This window comes from Desmodus rotundus, chromosome 1 (genome assembly GCF_022682495.2).
Source record: "Desmodus rotundus isolate HL8 chromosome 1, HLdesRot8A.1, whole genome shotgun sequence".
In the NCBI taxonomy this organism is placed as follows: Eukaryota; Metazoa; Chordata; class Mammalia; order Chiroptera; family Phyllostomidae; genus Desmodus; species Desmodus rotundus.
In genome coordinates, this window is record NC_071387.1 from 131,518,190 (window position 1) to 131,526,397 (window position 8,208).

The following is an 8,208-nucleotide window of genomic DNA, read 5'->3' on the forward strand; positions in this document are numbered from 1 at the left end:
TTCCCTGCATGCTGGGCAGATCAGCCCTATCTAAGTCCCTCCGGTTCCTGAAGGGCCTCACTGCCCCTCTGCAGCCAGCAGGGCTGAGATGGAGGCCCCTCAGAAAAGATGAAGTGGGAGGGGGTGGGACAAACTCTCTGTTCTAGGTCCAGGAGGTGTCAGAGCTGCCAACACTGAGTCCTGGAAAATGGTTATGGAATGAATGCGGGGCACAGGCCCCCTGCACGGGGACACCAATGGGAGCTTTCTTGCAGAGCTCTGGAATATATAACTTGTCTCCAAGATGGAGTTTTTCCAGTGGTGTGCTGATATAATATTTGACAATCAACTTTTTCAAGGGCGGGGGAAAAACACAAAGTCTGATTTGTAGCACAGCAGCTTTCCATGGTATAAATACTTCCACGTGACACCCTGCAGCTCCTTGGGTGAGCCTGGGGGAGAGGGTCTTCTCCCGGCTCCAAACAACACCCTGCACGGCTCTCTAGTCTCCTGGGAGTGTGGGGCGAGACACGACAGCCAAGTTCTCCAGAGCAGTGCCCAGGATGTTATAATAACCAAGGTCCCCGTGGCCATAAACATTGTCTTGCTTAAGGCGACTCATCCAGAGCGACGCTGTGAAAAGAGCTGATGTTCAGAAACATCACTGACTCCTTGGCAGGTTTCAAAGGGTACCTCCCTGAACCGTGGAACATGGCCCTCAGGCACAGCTCTTCATCATATTCGCAAGTGGCTGGTTTAGGTTACTGCGGCTCTAAAGGGCCCATTGTGTGACTCTGTGCAGCTGGGCGAAGGGTGAAGTCCACGTCGGGGTCTAAATAGAGATATCTAGAAGATAGGGTGTCAGACTGGACTTCGGGGTAGTGATGCTTCAGAGAAACATGCCTGGTGACCAAATTAAAGACTGCCTCTTCCTCAGAGGGACAATAGACAGCCCTGGCTGTGACAGCCCCCCCACCCCGTGTTGAAATCCTAACCCCGATGTGGTCGTATTAGGATGTGGGGCCTTTGGGAGGTGACTAGGTCATGAGGTTAGAACCCGCATACTGGGATTAAGGATGAAAGAGACCTCCGAGATATTTTGACCCTGATACCACATGAGGAGACAGTGAGAAGATGACCATCTGGCCTCACCAGACACTGAGTCTGCAGGCACCTTGATTGTGGACTTTCCAGCCTCCAGAACTATGAAAAATAAATGTTGGTTGTTTAAGCCTCCCAGTGTAACATGTTTGTGATTTCGTTTTCATATTTTTAAATTTTTTTCTTTTTGTTCTTTTTCTAAAGCAGTCGAGGATGACAGGTTGGGCAGAAAGGAGTGCAAGCTGGGAGGGGCTGGACCTGACACGATTTTCTGTATCCAAAGCTCCCCCTCAAACTGCCCCTATCAAACCAAGGCAGTTTCTACAACTCACAAAGATCAATTCTTATCCAATTTGTATATTTCTTCTGTGCAGAATTAGACTTTTTATCAAAGGTAGAACAGAAAAGCCTAACAGCTTAAAGCTGAATATAAGCTCTGACCTTAGTTTCTCTGAACAATGGCCAGAAACAAAAACATTCAAAAAATAAATAAATAAAAACCCAACCAAACAACCAAACAACCAAACCCCAAATCATAAAAGCAAAGCCCTGAACAAATAGAGACACTTGGTGTATCATTACATTCATACGCCAGGGTAAATAACACACTTTCAACAAACAGTGATAAGCCTGATAGGAAACACAAAGCAGTAGCAGCCACTAAAGATGTTCTGCAAATGAAAAGAGGCAAACAGTCCAAAGCAGGCCCTGCATCTGGGACTCTTACTAAATTGCCTGTTTGCTCCATCACAGCTGGTTGCAAGGTCCTGGAAATCAGCTCCCCAGCTCAATCCAAGGTGAATTGGACCCACGGAGCCTTTCAGTCACACTCGGTTCTGCCATCGTCATATTAGCACGGACGAGTCAGCTGTCCGATTCCTTGGATGAGGTGGGGCTGCACCGTGGCTGTGAGTAACGGAAGGCACGTTTGTCCTTTGTAGTTAGGGAGGAAGGGCGCTACAGGAGAGTTCCACATATTAACTGGAAGATGTAGGTTGGAAATGAACAAAAGGACTCCAATAAAATAAGGCAAAGTATTGAAATTTGATAGTAAGTGGTTATAACTGAAGAAATTAGAGTATGAGAGATTCTAGTCAAGCCTTTTTTTTTTTACTAGAAAAAGCAAATCTCTAAAGTGAGCAGAAGTAATCAGAATGTATCAACTCAAGAGAATAAGATATGGCACTTGGAAAGGAAAGGTAATAATGGCAACAATAATGTTCAGGCTTTGGTTCAATAAAATGTAATGTAACATTAACAATTTCTTGGGGAGAAAACAATCAACTGCTCTTCTCTTTTTATCTACGGCTCTATATTCCACATGAATTATTTAATTTACGGCTCTACATTCCACATGAATTATTCACTGCTGTGGTTAGTCCCTTGTAGTTGGTGCATCCCTGAAGAATTCTGAGATGTTAAATAACACAAAGTAAATTTTGTAATATTTCACTTAGCGATAAATGTTAATTAAAGCTTTATTTATAAATGATTACATTTATTTTTTAATCTAAATCCATCCTTAATTTCAGCTATTGATTTTACTCCATTCAAATCTAGGATCCTTATTACGTATTTTCTAGCCTAGTACATTATGCTTTTTTCAATTCAAAATACCCTATTCATGGAAAGAGTAATTTTTCCCATTGCTTGCTAACCTGTTTTCTTTCCACAGCCCCGGGGGATGCTGTGTGACGTGTTACAGTGACAGCAAAATCAAGCTTGAGGCAGAGTTTTATAGGTGTTTCTGTTCACTCAAGCTGGGTGTCAGAACCCTGACATAAGGTTCAGCTTGGGCCCATTTGGTCCAGTTACCTGCATGATATATACTTTGCGGGTCTTTTTAATGCAGGGCTTTATAAAGATAATAAAATAATTTTGGAGAACTATCAAAACCAAACCCTGGAATTAAAACTAATGATCAGCCTCAGCATTGATATAGACAACAATCTATAAGCTATCATAAAGTGGAATTTGACCTCATTTTCCTGTTCTCTGTTCTCGGCACGGGTGGCTCAGGGGATACTGTCTGTTAGAATATCTGTTCTCCTGGCTTCCCCTTTTCTATGTCAACAGTCCATGTTCTTCGGTGTCCCGGGCTCTCAAGGCTGGGATGAGCCCGTGTGGCTATTTTCAGACTGTTCTCGGGCTCCGCATGTCAGGGTTAAAGCTTGCTTCGAGTCTAGGCTTTATCTACTGTTTCTTCCTTGGGCCTGCATGAGTGTGCAATGCTCTAGAACAGGGGTGTCACACACTCATTTTCACCGGGGGCCGCATCAGCCTCGTGGTTGCCTTCAAAGGGCCGAAATGATTTTAGGACTGTGTAAATGTAACTACTCCTTAACTGTTAAGGAGTTGAGATTACATTGCGCTACAGATGTGCTTGCATACTTCTGGTCCACGTGCAAGGCCACCACTTAGACACAAGGGTGTGTGTTGCTGGAGTTAGGGAGAATTGCTTATCCCTCCATAGCCAACCAGCCACTGTCCCTCCCTCTCTCTTTCCCTCCGTTCCTCTCTTCCTCCCTCCCCTCCAATGACTTTGTAAAGAAGTTCGAGTTAGACTTGCCCTCAGCGAAGACCTATACTCTCGGACCCGGTTCAAATCACTGGCACAAGTGGGAGGCAGGATGGGGGGGAGCGGGGAGTGCTACAGGGACTACCTGGAGGGCATGCGCATGGAGTGGCTCTGCAGACACCTGGTCCAAGGGAAGGAGACACTGCAGTGTGCAGACCCTCCAGAGACACATATGACCCACAACCTGATCTCTGACCATGAGGTCACCCTGAGGTCCTGGGTTCTGGGCTTCTACCCCATGGAGGTCACCCTGACCTGGCAGTGTGACAGGGTGGACTGGACCCAGGACATGGGGTTTGTGGAGACCAGGCCCGCAGGGGATGGGACCTTCCAGGAATGGGCAGCCATGGTGGTGCCTTCTGGACAGAAGCAGAGATACACATGCCACATGTGCAGCACAAGAGGCCTCTGGAGCCCCTGACTCTGAGAGGGGAGCCACCTCCTCAGGCCACCATCCCCACCGAGGGCATTGTGGCTGTGCTGGTCCTCCTTGGAGCTCTGGTGGCTGGAGCTGTGATGTGGAGGAGGAAGCGCTCAGGCGGGAAGAGAGGGAGCAGGCTGGCAGCAGCGAGAGTGGCCAGGGCTCTGATGGTGCTCTCAGGGCTTTTAAAGCAGGACACAGCTGCCTTGTGGGGGCTGAGTGATGCAAGATTTGTTCACACTCCAACTTTGTGACTCAAGAACCTCTGGTTTCTTGCTGCAAAGGGCACCTGAATGTGTGTGGGTTCCTATCAGCATGATGTGAGGAGGTGGGAGGCTAGCCCACCCCTGCCCACCACACCCCCTCCCCACCATTTCCTGCTCTAGCAGAGGTGGGGTGGGGCCCTCCCCATCCCTGTCTTTATTTCGGTTGCATGGAGCTGCAGCTTCTTACTGCCTTATTGAAATAAGACTCTGGATGTGAATTTGTTTTTTTCACTTCTTGCCATGAAGGGTTGATGGGTTAATTAAAGGAGAAGATCCTAAAGTTTGAGAGGACATAAATGGAAGCATAAAGAACTTCCCAGAAAAAAAAAAGAGAGAGAGAGAGAGAGAAGAAGAAGTTGGACTTACCGTATACCAAACACAGAAGTGGTGGCTTGTCAGCCACCATTCCCACACATTCTTCATCTTGACTATGCATCAGATTCATCTCTAACAGCTTAAAAAGACAGTAAGAAGCTTCAGCTCCACTTCTAAACTACTGAAACAGAGTCTCTGAAGATAAGACATAAGAAGTCTGTATTTTTTAAAAAAATCTGCACTCTTTAAAAATTCTCTAATGTGCAGCCGGCTTGAGAACCCACAGCCTGAAGTTGCCTGCCGTGGCCATGGTGAGGCAAATGCCACCAACAACTGCACTGATTGGGTTGGAATCAGGTTAGTTCCGTTTAACTCCCTCTTCGAGGGCCTGGCTAGAGGGGCCGAACAGAGACAAGGGAAGAGTGTAAATTGTCATGTCAGAGTGCTGAAGCTCAAATCCTGATCTTACCGAGCAAGTTCTTTAATCTCTACATGTTTCAGTTTATTCATCCGTCAAAGGGCACTAAAAATAGTACCTATGTCACACGTGCCGGTGAAGTAGTAGCCGCTGCTTCATGACCGTGATCGAATCAGAGGGGTGCCCTGCAGTTCGAAAGGACTTACCCAGGGATCTGGTCCTCAGACAGCTGAAGAGTATGATGATCCCTATTTTAGCAATTAGAAAGCTGAGGTTCTTTTTTTTAAAAAAAAAAAATCCTCATCTGAGGATATGTTTTTATTTCTTTAGAGAGAAAGACGGAGAGACATTAATGTGAGGAACATCAATTGGTTGCCTCCTGTACATGCCTGGGCCAGGGACTGAGCCTGCATCCTACGTATATGCCCTGACCAGAGATCAAACCCACAACCCTTTGGCACACGAGATGATGCTCCAACCAAGACACTGACGAGTAAGATTTACTGTGTGGTAACTACCTGCCAAACAATGTATTAAACCTTTGATGTACATTATATCATCAACCCAGTGTTTTTCAACTGTTAATGTGCAACAAAATCACCTGGAGGTCTTGAGAAAATGTAGATTCTGATCCCATTGGCCTGAGATGGGGTTCGAGAGCCTGCATTTCTAACAAGCTTCCAGGTGGTGTTGGCCCTGCTGCTGGTCCAAGATGCCCACTATGCATAACAGGGCTTTAACCTGAACAACAATCCTATACTTCACGTGTAATAGAGCAGTGAGGATAAAAAAACATTCTCAAGGTCACAGAATGTGAAGCGGTAGTACTGGGCTTTGGCTGATTGCTTCATTCCAGAGCTTGCCTCCTTAACCACCACACTTGACTTCATTCGTGTGTAGGTGGCAGTGGTGTCTATGCCACTTGGCTTCTCCTATTAAGCAGCAGAACATAGAACAAACACCATATGTGCCCCCAAGTTAAGTCACATCTCTAGTTAAAGCAGAGGCCCCTAGGGCATATATTGTATATTTTTTGTTGTGCACCACACCCCCGGCCCTTTCAGCCAGAGTGACCATAGCTGTGGCTCCTCTTACCCATTGAAGAAGGTCTTACCCTCCAGCTGGTGTTAAACCTCATGCTCAGGTCACTCCTAAGCTCTAAAACTCACTCCCACCCGTTTTATCCCGACCTTAGTTGGTTTGTTCCCATTTCACCAAGTTTATAATTCTTAGCTAAATACACTTAATTTGGATCCTGGCTCTCCCTTATTTTTTCTGTCTTAGCCCACGTGGCAGACACAGAGATGTATCACTCAGACACCGTTTGAAGAAAAAACTTGTTGCTCAGGCTGGAAGAGTAGAGTTAGCTGATACTTCCAGCTGTTAACTCCTTCGGGTCTGCTTCAGCCTTGGCGCCCGGGCCAAGCCTTTCTCAGGCCCCCAGGCCTGACCATGCCCACTAACGCTGACCCCTCTACAGGCACTCTTTGTTCAGAGCTCCTTGTTGGGCTAGCAGAGGCTCTTCAGGTTGCTATCATGGTGTGATGGCTCCCCATACCCAATCCTACTTCCTCCTTTTCTTTTCACAAATATTATTCCCCTGTATAGTCAGCCTTTTACATTCCTAATGACATCTCTGCATCTGCTCCAAGAGGTCTCAACCAACACCTCTCACCACTCAAGCAAGAGCTCCCACTCAGCCTAATCCAAGTTACTGACCCGAAGGTGGTCCCTGGCTAGGCCTGGCCTGGTACTCATTAGACATCTGTGACCAGGGAGGTGCTTAATTACATAGTCACTCCACAAACAGGTGCACAGTGAGTCACCACTATGCTTCATAAGCATAATCACCTCTTTTATATGTCTGAAATAAAGAAGAAATGTGGCAAATTTATATACCATGCCTCCATTTAGCCTTTGGCCCTATGATAAATTATTTGTTAGAGTTTAAACTTTAGCAATTACATACTATATCATAGGATGATTGGGTACTACATATGAAATTATAGTTCTATAACATAGTGAGGAAAAACAGTTGTCACCAAAATAAGATAAGAAGTGACTGGCCATGACTATAGTGAAAAAATACAGTGACCATGAGTCAGCAATGTTGAACCGGAGTCCAAAAAGTAAATCACATTTTGGATACAGAAAAGTAAACACAGAATAAAAGACTCTGAGGGTTGTTTGTTTGTTCCTGGTTTATGAATACTACTGAGAATTCTGGGTCTTGGTTATAGTTTTAAGTAGAGTGACAGGTAGTTTTCAATATGATTTAATCTGAGGGCCTCTGAGAGAGTCCCCCACCCCTGGCCAAATCTGTATATCCCTATGTTGAGGGGTGTGGAGTTTGGAAGCAGGGCAGGAGAGGGAAGGAGTTACGGTAATTTTTGAGCATGGGCCATTTCCCAGATGTACATACCTGTGTCACTCCTGTTTAGACATCCGTGGCTGCCAGTGGAGAGGAGATGAAGAGAAGGTCTGGGTGTCCAGGGCACAGAATGAGATCCTTCAGTCTCTGCAGAGGGAGAAACAACTGAGAGATGGAGACAGTGTCAGGGAAGAAGTAAAAGACAGATCCAGTTTTAATTACAGCATAATTAAATTGGGCACCATAACAGAGTCTTAGCAAACCTGTAGAGAGACTGGAAGTAAATTGTAAAGTGAAAAGCTGGGGGCAGTAATATCTATGGGACAGGCAGAGTGTTTTGAAAAGTGGAATAGTAGGTCAAAAAAAGGGAAGTGAACTACTAAAGAAATCATGAGTTATTCTCCAGGAAATGTGCTTTGCTTGATGCAGAAAGGGGAATAGGTTAGATCTAAAGTAGAATTTCTTGTCAACAAAAACTGACATTATAAATTAATAAGGGAGGTTGTGAAATTCATATTTATTGAAGACAACTTCAGTATGGCCCTGCATGAAGTAGAGCAAACAAGAAATAACTAATGTTAAATCACATTTAGCCCCTCAGTTCTCTGATTTATAGAAGAAATTGCATCTTTCCTCTTTCTACTTCACCTACAGTCTGCAGCACATGCAGCAAAGGTCTGAGTGTGTGGTTTTCTGCACAACGATCCTGGAAACCCACCAGAGCACACTCACCGCGAGGTGACTCTGTCACCCATGGCG

General features: G+C 45.6%; 1 long non-coding RNA gene and 1 pseudogene across 1 annotated transcript; one reads left to right on the forward strand and one right to left on the reverse strand.

Moving 5' to 3' along the window:
• Window positions 1–1,647: 1,647 nt before the first annotated feature.
• LOC139440300 (uncharacterized) lies at window positions 1,648–7,615 on the reverse strand. Its single transcript, XR_011650429.1, has 3 exons — window positions 7,501–7,615; window positions 4,712–4,799; window positions 1,648–1,986 (listed from the first exon to the last, which is right to left on the reverse strand). It is a non-coding gene; the product is annotated as an uncharacterized lncRNA (long non-coding RNA).
• LOC112314719 (patr class I histocompatibility antigen, A-2 alpha chain-like) lies at window positions 3,711–4,302 on the forward strand (annotated as a pseudogene).
• Window positions 7,616–8,208: the final 593 nt, after the last annotated feature.